Here is a 24,518-nt window from a genome sequence, read left to right on the forward strand (position 1 = left end):
CACAATTATACCTAAAAAGGAACAACTTAATTAAAATAGAATGACCTGTTTCGTTCTTGGAAGGCCATTATCAGATTCTATCAAATCACACTCAAAATATTTAGAAATGCATAAAGATTTATGTTTAGGCTGTTTCTGTTTAAATTCTTAAAAACTTGCTATTTGGAACTTATCTTTTCTCTTCACTCTAGCATAGAATGCAGAAATTTAGGCGCTAAGAATGGTAGACTGAGGAGGTAACCGTACTCAGGCTTATAATATGTTAATTTTAAACCTCGGCAGTCTCAAATAAAAATTGATAACTGAAACTTTGTTAAGACAAAAGAGTACCAGGAAGCCACAGAACACTCTTCCCTGCAGTAATTCCCCGATCAGCTACGGGGAAAGATCTCTCTTCCTAGAAGTACAAAGTTTACTGCGACTTCTCCATCTATATAAACTGAGAATGTTTCATCTTCAGCATCATTTGCAATTCGACCAGTCACACCTGCTCAGCACCAACAACAAGAACAACATGAAGTTCCTGACTGTAATGGTATGTATAAGAACAGCTAAGTACATACAGTATTTCTATGTAGTATCCGCCTCTGTGTTGCCATCCCCAGAGGCCCGGCTCTGCCACGAAATTTATAAAGTGGTACGAGGGCTGGAACGGAGTCCACTCAGCTTCGGGAGGTCAACTGAGTAGAGAGGTGGGGTGTCGATTTCCCCTTCAGCCATCCTAGAAGTGGTTTTCCGTGGTTTCCCACTTCTCCTCCAGGCAAATGCCGGGAGGGTACCACACTTTTTTTCTATGTAATCACGTCGCACCGATACTGATAGGTCTTATGGTGACGATGGGATAGGGAAGGCCTAGGAGTGGGAAGGAAGCGGCTGTGGCCTTAATTAGGGTACAGCCAGAGCATTTGCCTGGTGTGAAAATGCGAAACCACTGAAAACCACCTTCAGGGCCGCCGACAGTGGGATTCGAGCCCACCATCTCCCGGACGCAAGCTCACAGCTGCGCGACTGTAACCGCACGGCCAACTCGCCCGGTATATACCACACTTAAGGCCACGACCGCTTGCTTCCATTTTTTCATGCCTGTCCTTTCCAATCTTCTCATCCCCGCACAATGCGACTGTTCAGCATAGCAGTGAGACCGTCTGGGCGAGGTACCGGTCATCCTCCTCAGTTGTAGACCCCGACCCAAAGGCTCACGCTTCAGGAGCGATAGAAGCGGGATCCCTTGCTGAGTCCGAGAGAAAACAAACCCTGGAGGGTAAACAGATTAAGAAATAAATAAATAAATAAATAAAGAAAGAAAGAAAGAAAGAAAATAAATATTTATATCTGTATATAGAAAGAAAGATTACAACTCGAGTAATACCTAACTTAAGGCCAAGGACGCTTCCTTCCCTCTTCCTCTTCCTTGTCCTTCCTTTTCAATATTCTCATCCCACCACAAGCCCCCTGTTCAGCATAGTAGGTGTATTCTCCTGGGCGAGGCACTGGTCCTCCAGCCCAGTTGTATCCCCCGTTGCCGTGCTGAGTGGCTCAGAGGGTTGAGGCTCTGGCCTTCTGGCCCAAACTTGGCTGGTTCGATCCTGGCTCAGTCCGGTGGTATTTGAAATTGCTCAAATACGTCAGCCTCGTGTCGGTAGATTTACAGGCACGTAAAAGAACTCCTACGGGACTGAATTCCGGGACCTCGCCTCTCCGAAAATCGTACAAGTGGGACGTAAAGCCAATAAGATAATAATAAAAATATATTATTATTATTATTATTATTATTATTATTATTATTATTATTATTATTATTGTATCCACCGCTCCAGGACACTGCGCTTGAGGCGGTAGATGTGAGATCCCTCGGTGAGTCTGAGCGAAAACTAACCCTGGACCGTAGGCCTAAACGGATCAAGAAAGAAAAAAGAAAGAGAAAAAAGATGATAACTCTTTTAACTGGAGCCCAACATGTAGCTGAAGCGTAACTCTGCTTAGTCGGATCACTCGCGGCTGGCGCGGTCCCATGGTGTAATGGTTAGCACTCTGGACTCTGAATCCAGCGATCCGAGTTCAAATCTCGGTGGGACCTGCAATTTTAATTTCGAGATATTAGCGGTTTCTTAATTATCTAATGATCTGCTAACCGTTTTCAAATATTACTGTAATATTGGCAGTATTTCGCTATAGAAGTTACGATTGTAATTGTTCCAAAAGACCTCTTATCCATGTTACTGGAGGTCATTGGCTTCAGAGAAGGTTCGTTCGTTCGTTCGTAATCTGCTTACCCTCCAGAGTCGGTTTTTCCCTCGGACTGAGCGAGGGATCCCACCTCTACCGCTTCAAGGACAGTGTCCTGGAGTGTGATACTTTTGGGTCGGGAGATACAACTGGAAAGGAGGACCAGTACCTCACCCAGGCGGCCTCACCTACTAAGCAGAACAGGGGCCTTGTGGAGGGATGGAAAGATTGGATGGGACAGTCAAGGAAGAGGGAAGGAAGCGGCCGTGGCCTTAAGTTAGGTACCATCCCGGCAATTGCCTGGAGTAGAAGTGGGAAACTACGGAAAGCCACTTCTAGGATGGCTGAGGTGGGAATCGAACCCACCTCTACTCAGTTGAACTCCCGAGGGTGAGTGGACCATGTTCCAGCCCTCGTACCACTTTTCAAATTCCGAGCCGGGAATCGAACCCGGACCTCTGAGGGTGGCAGCTAATCACACTAACCACTACACAACAAGGGCGGACCTTTCTTTCTTATTTTCTTGGTTTCTTCTTAATCCGTTTTTGGTCGGGGATACAACTGGAAAGGAGGACCAGTACCTCACCCAGGCTGCCTCAACCTGCTTTGCTGAACAGGGGGCCTTGTAGGGGGATGGAAAGATCGGAAGGGATATTCAAGGAAGAGGGAAGGAAGCGGCCGTGGCCTTAAGTTAGCTACCATCCCGACATTTGCCTGGAGAAGTGGGGTACCACGGACAACCACTTGGAGGATGGCTGAGGTGGGAATCGACCCACCCCCCTACTCAGTTGACCTTCCGAGGCTGAGTCGACCCCATTCCAGGCCTCGTACTACTCTTCAAATTTCGTGACAGAACCGGGAATCGAACCCGGACCTCCGAGGGTGGCAGCTAATCACAATTATTTAAAAAAAACAATTATAGAAGCCCTGTTGTCCTATCAGCTAATTAGTTCCTTTCATCATCATCATCATCATCTGTTTACCCACCAGGTTCGGCTTTTCCCTCGGACTCGGCGAGGGATCCCACCTCTACTGCCTCAAGGGCAGTGTCCTGGAGCTTCAGACTCTTGGTCGGGGGATACAACTGGGGAGAATGACCAGTACCTCGCCCAGGCGGCCTCACCTGCTATGCTGAACAGGGGCCTTGCGGAGGGATGGGAAGATTGGAAGAGATAGACAAGGAAGAGGGAAGGAAGCGGCCGTGGCCTTAAGTTAGGTACCATCCCGGCATTCGCCTGGAGGAGAAGTCGGAAACCACGGAAAACCACTTCCAGGGTGGCTGAGGTGGGAATCGAACCCACCTCTACTCAGTTGACCTCCCGAGGCTGAGTGGACCCCATTCCAGCCTTCGTGCCACTTTTCAAATTTTCGTGGCAGAGCCGGGAATCGAACCCGGACCTCCGGGGGTGGCAGCTAATCACGCTAACCACTACACCACAGAGGCGGTAATTAGTTCCTTTACGTTCTTTAATGATTGATAAACCCGGGCATTTTTGGTTGTCTGCAAAAAAGTTTGACTCCCCACCCCTTCCATTTCGAACTCCCAAACGCCACTAGTGCTTTGTAGGATCTCTACTGACCCTGTGGTCCCATGGTGTAATGGTTAGCACTCTGGACTCTGAATCCAGCGATCCGAGTTCAAATCTCGGTGGGACCTAGGATTTTAATTTCCATATATTACCGTTTTCTTAACTGTCTGATGCACTACTATACCTTCTCAGACACTAATGAATGGGATCTGACAATGTATGCAGATGGCATGGTACTCGTATAAAAAAAAAAAAAAAAAAAAAAAAAAAATGCAGGCTGCTTTCAACAAGCTGAACATTTGGACTGAGGACAATAAATTGAGAATTAATCGACAGAAGACGGTACAATGATCTTCCGCAAGGGAGGCAGAATAGCATCAACAGTGAAAATTTACTATGAGAACGGAGGAGAAACTATGCCAATTGTAAACTACTTTAAATATGTGGGCATTACACTACACACACCGGGAACTACTTATACTAGTCACATCAAGGAAAGAGTGGCTGCAGCCGTAATAGCGATGAATGACATCTTTATCTTACGCAAACTCTCGGTTGAAGTTGCTATGAAATTGTTCGTTCGTTCGTAATCTGTTTATCCTCCAGGGTCGGTTTTTCCCTCGGACTCAACGAGGGATCCCACCTCTACCGCCTCAAGGGCAGTGTCCTAGAGATTCAGACATTGGGTCGGGGATACAACTGGGGAGAATGATCAGTACTTCGCCCAGGCTGCCTCACCTGCTATGCTGAACAGGGGCCTTGTGGAGGGATGGCAAGATTGGTTGGGACAGGCAAAGAAGAGGAAGGAAGCGGCCGTGGCCTTAAGTTAGGTACCATCCTGGCATTTGCCTGGAGGAGAAGTGGGAAAGCACGGAAAACCATTTCCAGGATGGCTGAAGTGGGAATCGAACCCACCTCTACTTAGTTGACCTCCCGAGGCTGAGTGGACCCCGTTCCAGCCCTCGTACCACTTTTCAAATTTCGTGGCAGAGCCGGGAATCGAACCCGGACCTCCGGGGGTGGCAGCTAATCACGTTAACCACTACACCACAGAGGCGGACATGAAATTGTTCCTTGCAAAAATATCCCCGATAATGACGTACGGGCCAGAAGTGATATGGGAACATCTCACTAAAAGAAATATTCGAGACATTGAAAGTGTAAAAACAATCTACAAGAATAAGCTATTGTGTTTTTCCAAATTCACTCCTTCAAGACCATGTTACGAGCTGACAAGAGAACTCTTCTATACAAAAGAACTAGGACACAAACAAATATTGCCATCTACAGATGCATTTAATCAGTTACAAACGGAGCTGCAAACCAAAAAGGGAGATATATGGGGAAACATTTTACACCACAGAGGCAATGACCAGTACGGATTGGATGAAGGCAGACTATGAATTCAGGCACGTAGGGCCGATTGCAGAAACGATGACTTAGACAACGTCTACCTAAACAACGTCTAAATCGATCACGATCTTCCATTGCATAAACAATGTTCAGCTGGTGTTTAACTAGACATCGTTTAAAGTTTCAATATTGGTTAAAAATGGAGATAGAGGTTTCTTTCATGCACACACTACCCACACTCCTTATCTTGGCATTAAAGAGGACTAGGGATGGCAACGATTTATCGGTTTTTATGAAATACCGATATTTTCCTTTCGATTTATCGATATATCGATATCGAAATTTTGATTCGATTTATCGAATAATATATCGGTTTTTCCATTAATATATCGTTTTTCTTTGAATTATTACTTTCATTAACAACATCCGCACTAGAGAACGCCGATAATTCTGCAAGAGATGGTGCTAGTGAAGGTGGAATTGCAACCTGGAAATATCCAATCTAATCAATACCTTGCTCTGAGCCTCTGGTAGGCCGGACTATAATTTGAATACAAACGGTGGAATATGTAACACAGTTGCCTCCGCATGGCAGTTTACACAGCGCGAAATACGTTCTAGTTCAAGAGTCACCTCTAGACTTCGTGTTAGCCCTCCACCATTTAACAACACAGACTATATGGAAACTGTGAAGGAAAAAGGTAAGTTTAGGTGAGATAAGCCTTAAAATTCATTTGATTTGTGTATTCAGCTTGTGATGAGTATATGTTTTATATTTAAACGTAAAGTTATGAAAATAGAAGCCTCCGCGAGTCAGGTGACAGCGCGCCAACTTCTCACCGCTGGGTTTCGTGGTTCAAAACCCGGTCACTCCATATGAGATTTGTGCTGGACCGGTTTTTCTCCGGGTACTCCGGTTTTCCCTGCCATCTTTCATTCCAGCAACACTCTCAAATATCATTTCATTTGTCAGTCATTAATCATTGCCCCAGAGGAATGCGACAGGCTTCGGCAGCCGGGAAATTTCCTATTCTCGCCGCTAGATGGGGCTTAATTCGTTCCATCGCTGACCCGGTCAAATGACTCTAAACAGGCTGTGGATTTACATTAAGAAAATGTTTTGTGCATATTGATAAATATACAAGAGCCGAGAGAGTATTTATTGTAAACATTCTATTCACAAGATGTTTATTGCGCGTGATAAACAATGGTTTATTGCTGTGCACCATTCTGCAAAAGTAAACTTCAGAAATATAGTGGCATTTATTTCCACGAGCAAATGTGGAACTACGAGAAAAATGGGTCTTAATTATGTCATGTCGCGGTGACGAGAAAAATAGCATTTGGCAACCTTTCTCGAAGTCTGTAGTATGTAGTGAACATTTTGAAAGCACGTGTTTTAGCATTTCTACTAAAACTAGTCGCAATCAATGCCAACACTTTTTTCAGGGTATTTGCATGGCAAGACTAGGTTACGTACTAATACTAAAATGTTTTAATTCCTCCCCTGAAGGAGGAGGCGGGCCTCTTAGATGGTGACGCCGTCTGTGAGGCCGGGAGATTTGTTACGGCGAAGGAGATGCTCGGAGATGGTGAGGGGGTTGGCGGCCGTGGCCTATACTAGGAGCCCTCCCAGCATTTGCCTTATTGCAGGAGAATGGAAAAACACGTAAAACCATTCTCAGGAAAACCGACAGTGGAGACCAGCCGTGAGGTCCAGCCCTGTCCAGTCTCCCGAATACAGAGACGAAGAGCCACCCTTCCTCTGCTCGGTTGGCCGGTCGGAGTGCAGAGCTGTTGGACCACGGACCAGCCGTGGCCACTTGTGGGCCGAGACCCACTCTGCATTCATCGACGAAGGCTCTGTGAATACTGCAGTGTTTTAAAATATACTATGAAGTATTTTCATTTTTATTAGGATGTGTACTTTCCGGTCGCAATTATACTACCTGATTCGTATGAGCTCATCTTGAATTACTCGGTGATACATTTATTTTTCTTCATTAAACGTCATAGAAATATCACTTTCCTACTCAAAACGCAATGTTTTATATTTGTAATGTGCTTTTATGTGCAAGTTATTATCGTAATGCCAATTGGAATCGTGCTGAGGAATGGAGGGAAAACCTCACATCCAGCGGCGATATCTGAACTGCTGCTACTTTTCAATTTAGTACTTGAAGAGACCGTGCATGCTGAGGCCTTTACTTATCTCGTAGGCATCGATAACACCTAGGGACGTTCCGATATAATAAATATCGATATTTCATTCGATATCGACATGCCGATATTATCCTACTATCAAAACAAAATAGCGATATATCTCGATATAAAATTATTTCTTTTCCAAAACACAAGGATTTGAAATTATATTGAAGTTCTATAAATCGGGGATCTATTAACAATATGCAACGTGTTTGAAGCCATCAAGAAATATTTAATTTGTTTGTATCTATCTGTACATAATACTGAATGATTAAAAATTTTAATTTGTTTGTATATAATTCCGAATTTGATTGATTCCTTACTTTATAAGGTAAGGCGGCAGCTAAGAATTTAAGTCCGTTAAAATGTGCAGCATGCTTGAAGCCATCAACAATGTTTTGATTTGTTCGAATCTGCTTCTATGTATTACTAAATGATTGGAAAATTTCATTTGATTTTATGTCATTCTGAATCTGGTTTGCACGTAAATTTGAATGTTTCAACAAAACAGTTAACCAAGAGACGTAAGCGTGGTAAGACCTCTGTAGTGTAGTGGTTAGTGTGGTTAGCTGCCACCCCCGGAGGCCCGGGTTCGATTCCTGGCTCTGCCACGAAATTTCAAAAGTGGTACGGGGGCTGGAACGGGATCCACTCAGCCTCGGGAGGTCAAATGAGTAGATGTGGGTTCGATTCCCACCTCAGCCATCCTCGAAGTGGTTTTCCGTGGTTTCCCACTTCTCTTCTAGTCGAATGCCGGAATGGTACTTAACTTAAGGCCACAGCCGCTTCCTTTCCTCTTCCTTGTTTATCCTATCAATGCAATGATAAAACCATAAATACTTGCACGGTAGATGCTGCATCATATTCTTAACATCAAGCATTACTGACACTACTTCTTTCACTCTAAAAAAGCTTTTTATTCAGGATCTATGCCTCGACTGCTGTCTTGTGGCTGCGGGTGAATGAAAATTTGTGTTATGGAAGTATAACCCTAGCAACCGTGCAGGTTAGTGGTCATCTGAAATTAGCAGCCGTTGATGGATAATTTCCATGGATAATTAAACCGCGAATTCCAGTAGCAAGATAAACTCAACCAACCAGTCGCGTGCACAGGCAGAATAAACCAATATTGATATATATGCATTGAGATCTGGTGATGATATTGTAGTTACTCTTGGGTTACGATATATCGATATCGCTTGAATATACCGATATATTATGTGCAATAAATATCGATTATGGAAAATAAGTTTTCAATATATCGAAATATCGATATATCGGTATTTTTTAAAAACTGCCATCCCTAAAGAGGACGGACGTGTTTGTTCTGGCTCCCTTATCAATCCTGTGCATTGTTGCATGTGAGCGGGAAGTGTACCTGGCAGTGGATTTAGTTATCCTTACCTTGTGTGCGGCATTTGTGCCCTTAGTGTTGTGTTGCGGTGCTGTTTGTGCATGTTTGTTTGTCTTGCTGGTTTTTTGTCTTGTGTTGTTGGGTGAATTGCATGTTTAAGTGCCTGTAGAAATTAGTAGATATGGCTTGCGCCCCGCCGGGAGGCGGGGACACTCCTGCATGCGCTAGCGATTACCCTCAGTGTTCTTCTGGGCCTGCCTGCGATACTAATAATAGCATGGAAACTAGCAGTATCACGGTACTACCCGAAATCAATCAAATTGACCCTAAAATTCTAGCTGATTTAGTTAACACAGGGAATGTATCCTCGGTGGTGGCTAACCTGAAATCCATCCCTGCATGGCATACCCTGGTGAAGGGAAGGAGGAAATCCGCCCCTAAGATGCGCCTCCGTAAGGCGGCTAAGGTGGCTTTCAGACCTGTGACCACAGAAAATAGATTGAGTGCCCTAGCGACCCTCCCCTCTAGCGGCGAATTTCCTCCTCTACCTTCTCCATCTCAACCTCTAACCATGCCAGCTATCCAGGTTGCTCATTCGCAGCCTTTAATAAGTAACACGGCTGCGAATCAGCCCGAAAATGTGGCCCCACCTCAGTCCACAGAGGTGCAACCTGGAACCAGCTCAGCGTCCGCTGGTATCGTGGACATTGAAATGGAGAACGCTCCAAAAAAGAAAATTGCAATCCCCCCCATTGTAGTGGCAGATAAGAGTGACTACCAGCGTCACTATAAATTTTTGAAATCCCGTTGCACTGGCGATATCAGGGTGATTAACACGCGCGATGCCCTGAACTATCACGCAGATAACGTTGAAGACTATAACCTGATCAAACAATACTTTGAGGAGTCCAATGCTAACTTTTACACCCAGCAGCTCCCCGGCAACAGGCTCCTTAAAGTCATAATTAGAAATATAATTTCAACCGTAGGTGTAGACTGGGCTCGGGAAGAGCTCATGGAGATGGGGTATGAACCCCAGGATATTCACCAGTACACCCGTCGTGACGCCACGACAAAGAAAGAAATACCCCTGAACGTCATGAGCCTTACCCTCCCGAATACTGAGTATTCTAAGACCATCTACTCCGTGCATTATTTGTGTGGGTCGAAGGTCAAGATTGAGGCATTCAGGGGCCGTGAGGGCCCATCTCAGTGCTATAAATGCCAGAGATGGGGCCACACGGCCAACTATTGTAAGATGTTGCTAAGGTGCGTTAAGTGCGGCGAGAACCACATGGCTGCAGCGTGTCCTCTTCAGGACAATGCTCCAGCCAAGTGCGTAAATTGTGGTGGAAACCACCCAGCCTCCTTCAGAGGCTGCTCTGTGTATCTCTCCATTATGGAGCAAAAAGCGGCTAAGGAAGTCTCAAAAGCTAAGAAAATTAAGACTCTCCCTCCCTCAAGAGCAGTTGACCCCAGCTTCTCTTTCGCCCAAGCGTCAGGAGGAGCCGCCCCCACCTCCGCCCCCGCCGCACTTAGCGCGCCGACAGCAGACCCTGCCCCTCAAGCGGCGGCATCCCTCACGTCCGACCTCTCGGGACTGAGGGATATCGTAGACCTCTGTAGGCAAGTTAACTTCCCTAAACTGATACTTATTATTAAAGACACAGCGACCAAATTAAGAACATGTCCGACAACAATGGACAAAATTATGGTGCTGATAAATGCTGCTATGCAGTATTTCTCTGAGCCCTAATTTTAAGGTTCATTCTGTTCTGACATGGACTTAACAATCTGTGCTTGGAACTGTCAGAGTGTTGTTGGTGAGAAATATGAGCTTGAAGCTTTTATTTCTGACCACAATATTGATATAATGTTGTTAGGGGAGACTTGGCTAAAACCACATATGCCCTTCAAAATTAAAAACTTTACTGTCTATCGTAAAGACAGACTTCACGACAAGCACGGGGACGTGGCGGTGCTGATTAAGTCTAAACTTACGCGCAGCCTGTTAGACACTCTTCCTCATGGTGCTATTGAGTCTCTCGGTATCGAGATTAGACATGGGAATTATCACTATCGCATTTTTGCGGCCTATTCTCCTCCCTAAACTCCGCTACATACAGCGGAACTAGATTTATTATTAAACAACCCGTCCAGAGTCTCCTCTTTCATCATTGGTGACTTAAACGCCAAGCATCCAGATTGGAATTCACGAGTGACAAATCCTAAGGGAAGAACGCTACATAAATATATGAGGGAAAATGACATCGGGGTCTTTGCACCCACCGAACCTACTATCTATCCCAGTAATGGTTCGCGTCCTGATGTCATAGACGTGGCAGTGACAAAATTTTATAATCAACCTATAAACTTTACAGTACCTAGGGAATTAAATTCAGACCATTACCCCATTCTTTTTCATCTTTCTTGGGTTGTAATAAGTTCACTTGGCATGTTAACAAAAATCTTAAACCTTTCGAAATTAACAGCCGGGATGATATTGACCGGGCCGTGGAGCATCTTACTAATAAGATGCAAAACGCCCGTAAATACATCCTGAATGCTGCTCGAAATTCAGCAAATAGCGATAGGGGCAACAATGACAATCGTACGCCCACACAACATGGCGGGAATACGATACGTCATTCCTCCCATATTAATAATAATAATAATTTTAATATGGGAAGCCGCATAGCCTGCCAAGATGACTCCACTCCTGAAATTATCAAGGATTTAATAAAAATTAAAAATGCTTATCGTAAAAGATGGCAAAGATTTCGGGACCCAGCGGACAGAGCGGAATACCGCGAACTCGCTCAAGAAGTCCGAAAACTCTTACTGGAAAGAAAGGTGGAAAGATGGGAGGAATTCTGCCGTACCCTCACTGAAAACGAATCAGATCACCAGTTCTGGCGGGTTACTCGTTCTCTGAATCCCCCCCCCCCCCAGACGTGCAATTCACGGCCGCAATGGATTAGCGTTCTCCCCTTACGATAAAGCTGAGGCCTTCGCTGATACAATCGAAAGTCAAAGTGTACCTCACGATCTTTCTGACGATGACGACGACGATAACGAACTACGGACCCGAGAGGTACACAGAAAGGTCTCATCTTTTTTACAACAATGGACGCCTGACAATGACATATCTGACGTAACGCCTGCAGAGGTCCGCATGGTTATTAAAGACCTAAACGAGAAGAAGTCTCCCGGGGATGATAGGGTTACCAACAAAGAAATTAAATCTCTGCCCTACAGAGCAGTAATCTTTTTGGCAACCATTTTTTCGGCATGTTTTAAACAGGGATACTTCCCCAAGGTTTGGAAGACGGGCCGAGTGGTCGTCCTTCCTAAACCGGGGAAGGACAGATTGTTCCCTCAAAATTACAGACCTATAACCCTATTATCCCACATCTCTAAGATACTCGAGAGACTTATTCTAAACCGCCTCAATGCTTGCCTGAACGCCCACAATATACTGCGGCCGGAGCAATTTGGGTTCCGGTCGAAGCCCAGCGCCGGTCGTGCAGTATATCTGTAGATCATTTAACATACAGCGTAGCGTGCCAGCGGTATTCTTTGATGTAGAGAAGGCATTTGACACCGCCTGGCACAAAAATTTAATAGCCAAACTTTTGGACCTACATGTCATTCCAAATTATATTATCAAAATTATCACATCCTATTTAACACATAGGAAATTTTACGTTACAGTAGACGGAGAAAAATCCACCCCTCGGAGGCTACGAGCTGGAGTCCCTCAGGGTGGAAAAATCTCCCCCATACTCTACGCCCTATACGTAAATGATCTACCCCAGTGGCAGGGAGTAGAAATCCAGCAATATGCGGATGATATAGCTGTTTACGCCTCTAAAAGGAGAAACAGAGATACCATCACTATATTGCAATCTTGGATCTCTCTGTTCGAGAAGTGGTGCCTTCGGAACAGAATTAAAATAAATGCTGGCAAGACCCAAGCAATTATTTTTTCTCGCCGAAGGCCTAGCCTTGGTCATCTTATTTTACACGATACCCCCCTGTCCTGGTCTCAAAAAATCAAGTATCTCGGCTTAACAATGGACAAAAGTCTTATCTGGAGAGGGAACATAGAACAGGCCCTGCAACGAGCATGGGCTCGTGTGGCAAACCTGGCACCTCTGCTTTATAATAGATACATCTCGACTTCCATCAAGAGAAAGCTCTATTTAGCATGTGTCAGGACCATACTGCTCTATGGGTGCGAGGCCTGGGGCTATGTTCCCAAGACTCCTCTTTCTAAATTACAAGTTTTCCAAAATAAAATACTGAGAAAGATGACAAGAGCCCCCATTCTGAGATCTAATAGGAAGATACGCACAGGAGTCCGTATTCCGACTATTAGAACTCAGATAAACAAGCTAACAAGGATGACCAGGGCTAGAATTCTCCAAGCCCAGTCTACTGATCAGGGCATCGCATTATTAAAACAGGTCATTAGAACCAAGAAGCCGAATACTCGTTACAAGTATCGCGGCCCTTGGCTCCTGTATGACCGGTCTTAAGTGAACCATTTCGGCCTTTTCCAAATTTTAATTTCACCCACTCAATAAAAACCTAGAAATCACACCCTGAAAAGGCCCGTTTCTTAAGAATGCTCCTTCTTCTTCTTCTCCGCTTACCCAATGATTTTAATTAACTGACAACAATTACTCAGCGAAGAGGGGGTTTTCTCCTCTGACTTGCAGGCTTAAGCCTACAAGACAGATCGCTTTCTTCCCCGCCAGTGCATGATTGCGATTTTCCGACTCATCGGCTATTCCTAGGAAACAGATGAGTAAAAGGGGATAGTTTTCACCCTGGGACTCTCCATTTCAATGCCCACAAAAAAAAAAAAAAAAAAAAAATACCTTTCATGCAACTCTTTGCTTGTCGCAACCAATGAAATTCGTCGGTGCGCGCGCCGAACGCCAGTCAGCTGTTTGTCTTCCTACACATTACTCAAATATGGCTGAGCACGAGCATAACTTGCCCCCATATAAGAATGTCGCTTTCGGTGGAAATTAAATCTCATAATATTATCGACACTAAAGCGACACGCCACCGTACGGGGAAGTTTAGCTTTGATTATAGCGTTGTTATAGTGAGTACAATCTACTCGTAAACAGCTTCGACGAAGGGAAGATGAAACAATAGTAATGTGTAACTAAATATGTTGTACGGGCCATATAGCTGTAGCTTGCATTCTGGAGATCTTAATATCCCTATTTTTACACCAGGGAAATACTAGGGCTGTTATGATGGCCACGGCTCTTCTTCCACAGTCCTCCTTAAACAATAATGACCACCATCACCACCACTTGCCTTTTCCTATCTCATAGTTGCCGAAAACTTATGTGAATTAGCGCGACGATTATATATAAAAACCACATACAACCTACTTTTTAGTTTTCACTATTATGTGAGCTTACTTGGAAGTAAATATAAGTGAATCCCTCCCGGTTGATGTATCTGACAGCCGTCTGACGATTAGGACAAGTAGGCTAATTCTGACATGTATGTAGTCAAAGTGACCTATAATTCCATGGAAATCACCCCATGCATTATAAAATATATAGGTTGCCAAGAATTGTATTCAAGTTGGAGATTTACCGGACTCTCCCTTTGTAAGTCTCAAGAAACAAGCGAAATCGTATTTTAAGCTCTACTTCCCCGTACATTTAAAATGAATTGCTGCGATTTCGCAGTGGGCGACCGACAGAGAGGCCGACGGACTAACTTTTCTTCCCGGAATCGTCTCAACATGATAATACAAATTACATGTTTCATTGTACATAACCTCTGATTGTGATTCACTCCTCTCATTTGAAGTTAAACAGTGCTCTCGGCAGTGTTTAAACATGACCGGTTGAACATCGGTTTTAGACAGTGTCCAAGTGATAAATAACGTCCAAATTATGTTTAATGTAATTAATCATGTAAACATATTTCAATGGCCATTGGCTGCAATAAAATCTTTATTATTAAACAATTCAAGAAATGAAGGTGTCGACCAAAGAAAGACAAGGGCCACAAAGGCCGTGAAAATGAAAGATTCCCGAGGCCTCAAATGCTATAATACTGCCGGGGTCGGAAAAGAACAAGAGTTGACCAAGGGAGGTCGGATAGGACAGATGAAAGTGAGGTGCCTGGCACAAGAGGAAGCAATGCCATGACACAGCTAAGGGCCCCATGGTCGACACTCCCAATTTAAGAGCCATTCGAGACCCTATTAGTTGCCTCTTTCGAGGCAGGGGGATACGGTGGCTGTTATTCTACCGCCCCCACCCACAAGGGGACGAGTAACTTAAAATACCACGCGTTAATTTTTTTTTAGCGACTGTATGGAATACATTGCGGTTATTCATTTTAAAACAGCAACCACCACCACCACCACCACCACCACCAACAACAACAACAACAACAACAACAACAAAATACCTTTCTTTGGTAATGAATTCTGTCTAATTTCGTATTTTATTGCCATGTCTCTTCTGGTATATGATGGTTGAAGAGGAAGACATCGCAATTTCGAGAAAGGTGTTGAACCTGGAGGTACTAATAATGAATTGTTTTCTTCCTCAGCTGCTCGCTGTTCTGTTCGTAGCTGCTATGGTTAGCGCCGCACCTGAGGAGGTGTTACATACATCGTTATGGTAAAAGAAGATGTAACTTTCTTACTGTTGTACTGTTTAAAATCACTGCCTTCGTAATGATGGCTAATGTTTCCGTTCACTTCAAGTATTTGCCTCAGTTACGTTTCACTAACTACTTTTACGGTTTTCGAGGAAGCCGAGGTGCTGGAATTTTGTCCCGAATGAGTTCTTTTATGTGCCAGTAGATCTGGATGTTCCCTAAACCTTCGTGGCTCTCACCGCTGGGTTCCGTGGTTCAAATCCTGGCCACCCCATGTGAGATTTATGCTGGACAAGGCGATGGTGGGACAGATTTTCTCCACATTTTCCCTGTCATCTTTTATTCCAGCAACACTCTCCAGGATCATTTCATCTGTCAGTGATCAGTCTTTGCCTCAGAGGAGTGTGACTGGCTTCAGCAGCCGGGACAATTCCCATCCTCGCCGCAGATGGGGGGCTTCATATATTTCTTTCCTGACCCGGTCAAATGACTGGAAACAGGCTGTGGATTTTCATGTTGCGATATCATCGATCCGAATAAATATCGATACTTTCTATCCAAATTCGATAATACTGTATTGATATTTGTTTCGATATATTTCTGGTATCGATAATGTTTAAAAATAAATTCTGATATCGAAAAGATTGTAGGAAAAATGAATGAATGTTGGTATTAATCTAACAATGGGTACAGAATTATAATGATTTATCACCCTAAAAGAAAGACTTGAAGTATATTAATATACAAAATAATTTATAATTATATTTTAGAGGCGGCAAACTATCGATAGTAATCGCCATCGATATTTTCCGATATTGTGAGCTCTACTATCGATTACTATCGATAGTTTTCAAAAAGTGGAACGAATCATATCATTATGCCCGAAAATAGAACATTTATTGAACACAATCCACAAAAAATCAGCAGAAAGCACAACTATTTCATGCTATGTAATTTCTGAAATTCAAATCGGAATCACTCATAAATTTCCTCAGTGTCAAGTCCGAGACATTCTCAGTCTGCACACGCTTGCCCATAACGTGACCGCCCGAGAAATTCTCGTTCAGCTGCAGTGTTCATTTTGCGATCGCCCGACATTTTCTCGGGTTATCTTTGGAAATTTGCTTTACAGCATTCTCAACAGATGGCAGGAGAGTTTTCAGTTGCTTTCATGAAGTCTTTGACCTAAAATGTGCCCTTTCTTCTCCCGCCTACATACAGTCTCTGACAACATACAAATCTCATTTTTTGTCCCGTATTGGCATCAACTCAACTAAGGTTAGGTTGAATGGAGAATCCCACCTTTAAAAATGCTAAATTGTATTCTGCCGGCACTGAAGTCCCAGGTACGCAGAGATACTTAAACGCACACCTATGAATGCACCTATGAATTGGAATAAATTCCTCACCAGTTAACTGCAAACAGCTGTACAATTTCTGTTAGCGCGAAAAATAAGCCAATGACGGGGAAAAAAGAACTATCTTTGACTATCGATAATAGGCAACTGACTATCTATGTATGACGATAGTGGTCGCTATCGATAGCGCTATCGATAGTTTTCCGCCTCTATTATATTTCATACTCTTAATTGTATTATTTTTCTTGGAACTGTCGAATCCCAAATATATCGTCGTAAAGTTTGAATGTTGAAATATTTCTTAGTAGACAAAGTAGGGGTTCCGATACTTCGAAAAACTTAAAATTAAGCATTTCCCTCAATTGTGCCGACCCACTGTCGGCAGCCTGAGGATGGTTTTACCTAGTTTGCCATTTTCACACCAGCAAATGCTGGGGCTGTACCTTTGGCCACGGCCGCTTCCTTCTCACTCCTAGACCTTTCCTATCCCATCGTCGCCATAAGACTTAACTGAATCGGTGCGACCTAAAACAACTTATAAAAAAATTCGATTGTGCTACCTGAGAATGTAACCAGCATTGATCACTTGACAGAAAAATGACGTAACTTCCTCTCATTAGTCACGTAAGATAGTATTTATTAATTTTATTTATTTATTTACTTGTGTTAGAAATTCAATCAAAATCAATCAATCACTTGATCTGCATTTAGGGCTGTCGCCCATGTGGTAGATTCTCTATCTGTTGTTTAACTAGTATTTCCTTAAATGATTCCACGGAAGCTGGAAATGTATTTTTGGTAAATTATTCCAATCCTTAATCCCCTCTTCCTATAAACAAGTATTTGCCCCTATTTGTGCTTTTGAATTCCAAGTTTATCTTCATATTGCTTTTAAAAACTCCACTGATTTGTCTACTACCGGGCGAGTTGGCCGTGCGGTTAGGGGCCCGCAGCTGTGAACTTGCATCCGGGAGATAGTGGGTTCGAACCCCACTGTCGGCAACCTTGAAGATGGTGTTCCGTGGTTTCCCATTTTCACACCAGACAAGTGACCAAGTCCTTGCATTAACATAATATCTGGAGATTGGTTTTGAGAGTAAATTTTAAAACGTTTCTGCCTTCCATGATCTGTCAGCGGCCTATAACACTGTCTGGAGAGAGGGTCTCCTCCTGAAGCTCATCAAGATTGTACCTTGTCTTAAGTTGATTACTCCCATTGATAATGTATTGAGTAACCGATTATTCCAGGTATTCTCTGAAAATTCCAGGAGTAGATTTCACAAATTGAATAACGGCTTACCGCAGGGTTCAGTTTTAGCCCCAATACTGTTCAATTTGTACATCCGTGATATTCCGGAAAATACAGCACGGAAATTCATTTGTGCCGATGATAAAAACCTAACAGTACAGAGATTTGCATTCAAGGAGCCAAAATATGTGCTGTGTGAAGATCTACGGGGATGAATACTTTAGAAAGTGGAGACTTCAACCAAGTCCTTCGAAGACAGAAGTAGCCGCATTCCATCTCAACAACTTAGAGACTACTTATCAACCTAGGATACTGTTCAGGAATCAACTTTTGAAATACAGCAGTACACCAAAATACCTAGGTGTAACATTAGATAGATCACTGACATATCGAAGTCACATAGAAAAAACAACCGCCTAACCTGCTGAGCAAGTTAGCTGAACCTTCATGTGAGCTGACGCCAATACTTTGCGAACTACCGCCTTGGCCATGGTGTATTCTACAGTTTAGTACTGTGCCGGAATATGGTTAAATAGCTCTCACTGCAACCTAATTGATATCCAACTTTGCCAGGCTATGCGTATTGTTTCCGGCACGTTGTACTCAACTCCAGTGCAGTTGTTGCCTGTCCTTTGTAATATATCTTCCCCTCATATAAGGAGACCACAAACATTTACCAGCTTATGGTGCAGCCTAGTGAAGAATGAGACCCTTCCTATACATCAAGATATAAAGCAACACACTACAACTAGGCTAAAATCAAGAGTGGAGGATGTTGTCTCCCCGTGGCTTATGTGATATCTCCGATCCCAGCATGAAACTGGCTGGCTTCGGTTTCCCCCGTGCTGTTGGGTCAACCCTGAACAGGATCCGATGTTGTGTTGGTAGGACTGACGCAGCTTTACATCTTTGGGGATGGGTAGATTCTCCCTACTGTGACTGTGGTGCTCAAGTGCAGCCTATCAAGCACATAGTTCTAGAGTGCCCCCTACGTGTATTTCCTGGTTCTGTGGAGGAATTCTTTGAAGTAACACCGGAAGTGATTGCATGGATAAACAATTTGGACATTAAAATATAAAAGTGAAGTCCTGATGCCGTCACCAACTTGTATATTTGGTATTATTTTCGTATATTTTGATTGTCATGTACACATCATACGCTAATAATAATACACCAGGCAAATGCTGGGGCTGCACCTTAATTAAGGACACGGCACTTACTACCTACTCCTAGCCCTTTCCTATCCCATCGTCGTCATAAGACCTATCTGTGTCGGTGCGACGTAAAGCAAATTAAAAAAAGTTTCGTCTACTAATGCCATTCCGCGCCATCTCTGCAGTGATAGCGGAACACCCACGACTTCCCAGCACAAAGTGTGCAACATTTTCGCATGTGTCGGAAATCACCCAGAACAAATAGTGCTGCTTTCCTTCGGATCTCTTTCAATTCTTGAATCAAGTAATCCTACTGAGGGTCCTATACACTAGCATCGAGTGACTTATATGCCCTCTCCATTACATCCTTACCACAACCCCTAAACACCCTCATAACCATATGAGGAGACCTGTAACCTTTAGGTAAAATCCTGTTTATGTGATTACCTCAATGAAGCTATTTTTAGTTTCCATTCTTTTCTTATTACCCAATGGCCTAAGAGCTACTATACCGAGAGTCAATTCAAGACCTTACCGGTCCCTTGATGTTAGTCAGACTTCTGGTCGGTGAAAAGGCTTCCGCAGCGCCAAATAGTTCCCTAGGTTTGTTACTCGTTCCTGAAATCGGGAGCTTTCTTCAGTTTGGTTAGAAATTCTGGTGAACTGACTTGATGAATTAAAATGTTTGCCCTGTATAAATATGGAAAATGTATCATAGGTTGTATGTTATTCGGGTTCGTTACCAACTCTTATATTTCATACGTAGATGGCTATGAATAGTTATTGTTCTCAGTGGTGTATGTAGCAGAATAATAATTATTTAATATGGTATTGATATCTTATTGCACTGTGTACTTAATAAGTATGTTCGAGTTCATTCCACTGCTGATAAGTTCGCATAATATGTGCGACGTTGAAGATGGATCCAAGAAAACTGTTGGCAATACTGGCTGCAACAGCGTGTTCAGTATTCATAATGGCTGCCAGCTGTGAGCAAGACATGTGTGATGCTGTGACGCTTGAGTCCCCTGTGAAATACATTAAAGCTAACAAAAGTGAAGAAAAATTAAGTAGGAAATCTAAACCAAATTGTTTTAAACGTTTACAGTAGCCTACGAGGTTAGAATCCACTGTGGGCTGTGAAAGACGTGAAAAAGACCGCGAGCTGATCGGCGTTTCTGTGTACAGTGTTTACGCCGCTCGCTTGGAATTTAAACTCCACGGAAAATCCAAGTCTCCAGCGAAAGATCGATGTGTCAGCTCAGCACTCGCCGTAGATAAAACAGGAAGGGCCTTAACACGGTATGGGAATAGGATCCTTGGCTTATTCCATAATAATAATAATAATAATAATAATAATAATAATAATAATAATAATAATAATAATAATAATAATATTCGTAACCGCCTTCTACCTGCAGAAATGTTGTCATGAGAGGATCATGAGTTCGATTTTACCTTCCGAATGACGAGACCACAATATTTATAACATTCCTGGAAGCATTGTATTTTGCAATCCCACTCACGGGTGGGTTTTTCAGCTTTTTTAACTGTGAGAAACTGCCACTGACAGTCGTTGCACGAGAGCGGAATCGTATACTTATGTTGTAAGTCTCCATGTGCCTCACACAAATTGCATTATGAAATAAAAATAAACCTTGCTTCTCTTGCCTCGGTATTCGTCAGTAATCTGTAGGTTTGACATGGTCAATAAAGGAATAAATAGGTGTAGTAGTAATCAAAGTACAGCTATTCGAAAGGAAGTGATTTCGTTTGAAGCTTCACTATTTCAGAATGAAGTACTGTACTTGTCAGGTGGACGCACGGCGTTAATGATAAGCTGGTTGTGGCGGACATGGAGAATCGGACGAGACGGGGAGGGGGAACAGGGGACATGCTCACATGCGGAAGGATAATTTTCCTAAGCTCTTGACTTGAATTTCAGTATAGTTTAGCTGATGGCCCGCCCCCTCCTCGTAAGGGGAGGAGGAATGAAATAACCGCATGGACGGACGGACGGACGATTACCCCAATGAAGACCTTTCCTTGTATTAATCAAAGTCATCTGCGTTCAGGCCATGAAGGCCCTTGGAGGGGTAGAAGGTAAAGGCTTTCACTATCCGTAACCTCGGCCCTTGATGAGGTAGAGTGGTTGGGTCTACGGCCGGCCGCCTTTGCCCCCAGGAATTAACCTGTTGTTCATTTTTGGTGTAGGCTGAATGAGCCTCAGGACCATGTGCATCTCCGGAACTGGATATCTCGATTATTTTATAATTGTTCGACTTCCTGACGATGAATCGAACCCACGTTCTTCTGGGTGAACCGAGCACGCCTTTACTACCCTGCAACGGCCAGGCAGTCCCTTTATATTAATAAGAGAAAGCTATGTGCAGACACAGGGTTTCACCCTCTTCCTATGGGGTAAGCAAGATAGATCTATTACTTGATCGTAGTGCAAGGTCCTATAGTGACCTAACTGCACATGGAAATGCCTACATACAGGGATTTTGAGTGTATAGTTACCGAGTCTGATTTTCTCCACTCATAAACATAAGCACCAAAACTTTTCCTTTTCAAAATTTACTCCTATTTTTTAGGTTAGATTTAACTGTAGTTGTTTCTGGTTTTTATTTCATTCAGTACGTCAGAGCAGCAGCGGTTGCAGCAGCAGCGCCGCTGGTGGTGGACGTGGTGGAAGGTCAAGCAGTAGCAGTGGCAGCTCTTCCAGCGGATAACAAGAGGAAAATAAATCTAGAAAAAAGAAAATGTAAATAAAGGCAATAATTCAATATAGTTATAAAAGTCAAAGCGATAAATTTTCTATTGTTCTTCCCTTCCACTGCGATGTGATATTTTTTCCAAAATAACAGTTTGAATGTTTCCATTGTGGGTTTGCTATATCTTCTTCTTCGCCTTCTTGTGTTTCTCTTCCTCCCTGGCCATATATATGCCTGCAATGTGGATGGACACTTCTGAGTAGGCCATCACACGGATTCGGGTCTTCTGGTTCGAAGAGTATGTTTTCTCCACTTTCATATTTGGGTAGGGGTACGGTATTCCCGAAAGAAAAATTGAGGACAACTATGATTTTTTTTTTTGCTAGGGGCTTTACGTCGCGCCGACACAGATAGGTCTTATGGCGACGATGGGATAGGAAAGGCCTAGGAGTTGGAAGGAAGCGGCCGTGGCCTTAAGTAAGGTACAGCCCCAGCATTTGCCTGGTGTGAAAATCGGAAACCACGGAAAACCATTTTCAAGGCTGCCGATAGTGGGATTCGAACCTACTATCTCCCGGATGCAAGCTCACAGCCGCGCGCCTCTACGCGCACGGTCAACTCGCCCGGTACTTTGATATTTTAGTAAAACATTAAATTATCTAGGAAGTGACAGTCGCTAGGCGCTAGATGAAGATAGTTCAGCTATGGGCTTCGTCAAGTTCTATTTAGTGTAGGTATTTCTCTGTGGATACAGCTTTTCGATGACAACTTCAAGACTTATTATTCGTTCACAAGTCACCGTTACATTTAATTTTTTGCAAAGATTTTACAGTTTCTGTGGTCATGCTGCCTTTTTCTGTTCTCTCAAATAGTTCATCAGTGATAAGACTTTTATTACACATACTGACACAACATGCAGGCCTATTCCTTAATTTTAAGGAGATTTGAAATATTAACATCAAATTCCTTGATGAAACTAATAATTCCGACCTTGTCTGTGGTCATTCTTTCTTTCTTAATAATAATAATGTTATTGGCTTTACGTCCCACGTTTGCGGTTTTCGGAGATGCCGGGGTGCCGGAATTTAGTCCCGCAGGAATTTTTTACGTGTCAGTAAATCTACCGACACGAGGCTGACGTATGTGAGTACCTTCAAATACCACCGGACTGAGTCAGGATCGAATCTGCCAAGTTGGGCTCAGAAGGCCAGTGCCTCAACCGTCTGAGCCACTCAACCCGGCAAACTCTTTCTTTCTTAATTCGTTTACCCTCCAGGGTTGGTTTTACCCTCTGACTTCTACCGCCTCAAGGGCAGTGTCCTGCAGCGTGAGGCATTTGGGTCGGGGGATAAAACTGGGGAGGAGGACCAGTACCTTCCAGGTTGCCTCACCTGCTATGCTGAACAGGAGCCTTGTGGGGGAGATGGGAAGATTGGAGGGGATAGACAAGGAAGCGGCCGTGGCCTCAATTAGGTACCATCCCGGCATTTGCCTGGAGGAGAAGTGGGAAACCATGGAAAACTACTTCGAGGATGGCTGAGGAGATAATCGAACCCCGTCTACTCAGTTGACCTCCGAGGCTGAGTGGACCCCATTCCAGCCCTCGACCACTTTTCAAATGTCGTGGCAGAGCCGAGAATCGAACCCGAGCCTCCGGAGGCACCAGCTAATCACACCAACCACTACACCATTGAGGCGGACTGCGATAATTCTAAGAGCTTCAATTCATTCAGTCGGTCAGATTTTAAATTGTAGCAAATAATGAAGTGTTACAGAGAGCTGGCAAGCACCATCAAAGCAAGTCAGAAAACAGCTTATTGACGCCATATTCTACGATGTACAAAGCACAGACTACTTCACCTGATATTACAAGGCAAGCGAGGATTTGGTAAACAACAGAAGTCTGGCTAAAGACTGGACTTGCATTAACAACACCGAACAACTCTTTGAAGTTAGTTAGAGAAAGAGGTGTTTCGTCCAGGGTATGAAATGAAATGAAATGGCGTATGGCTTTTAGTGCCGGGAGTGTCCGAGGACATGTTCGGCTCGCCAGGCGCAGGTCTTTCTATTTGACACCTATAGGCGACCTGCGCGTCGTGATGAGGATGAAATGATGATGAAGACGACACATACACCCAGCCCCCGTGCCGGCGAAATGAACCAATTATGGTTAAAATTCCCGACCCTGCCGGGAATCGAACCGAGACCCCTGCGACCGAAGGCCAGCACGCTACCCATTTAGCTATGGAGCCGGACTCCTCCAGGGTGATCGCCAACGTCTGGGGGAGCGGATATGGTACCTGAAGAAGCATAAGAAGAACCTTATTTATTGTAGACACTTTATCGAACAAGTCGATATCAGTTTTGGAATTAGAACTAACTTTTGAAGTGATGTTATTGGCTGAAGTTCCAGTTTCCGACCACAATAAACTGTTATTTGGCAATGTTATCCAATTGAATTGGACAGTCAAAAATATCGGTCTTCTAGCCAAACTTGCACATATGAAATATCGTATGCAGCAAACATATTTAATTGCGTTGGTAGAGTTTGTGTTCAAAATATGTATCATCACATGTACATCCATCAGTACATACCGGGCGAGTTGGTCGTGCGTTTAGGGGCGTGCAGCTGTGGGCTGGCATTCGAGAGATAGTGGGTTCGAACCCCACTGTCGGGAGTCGTGAAGATGTTTTTCCGTGGTTTCCCCATTTTCATACCAGG

General features: G+C 43.7%; 1 long non-coding RNA gene and 2 other non-coding genes across 3 annotated transcripts; all 3 read left to right on the top strand.

The window, feature by feature from the left end:
* Positions 1-471: 471 nt before the first annotated feature.
* On the top strand, positions 472-21,887 carry LOC136883520 (uncharacterized). Its single transcript, XR_010861263.2, has 2 exons — positions 472-535; positions 21,720-21,887. It is a non-coding gene; the product is annotated as an uncharacterized lncRNA (long non-coding RNA).
* TRNAQ-CUG (transfer RNA glutamine (anticodon CUG)) lies at positions 2,006-2,077 on the top strand. The gene has a single exon. It is a non-coding gene; the product is annotated as a tRNA-Gln (tRNA).
* Positions 3,812-3,883, top strand: TRNAQ-CUG (transfer RNA glutamine (anticodon CUG)). The gene has a single exon. It is a non-coding gene; the product is annotated as a tRNA-Gln (tRNA).
* Positions 21,888-24,518: the final 2,631 nt, after the last annotated feature.

This window comes from Anabrus simplex, chromosome 11 (genome assembly GCF_040414725.1).
Source record: "Anabrus simplex isolate iqAnaSimp1 chromosome 11, ASM4041472v1, whole genome shotgun sequence".
Classification (NCBI taxonomy): domain Eukaryota; kingdom Metazoa; phylum Arthropoda; class Insecta; order Orthoptera; family Tettigoniidae; genus Anabrus; species Anabrus simplex.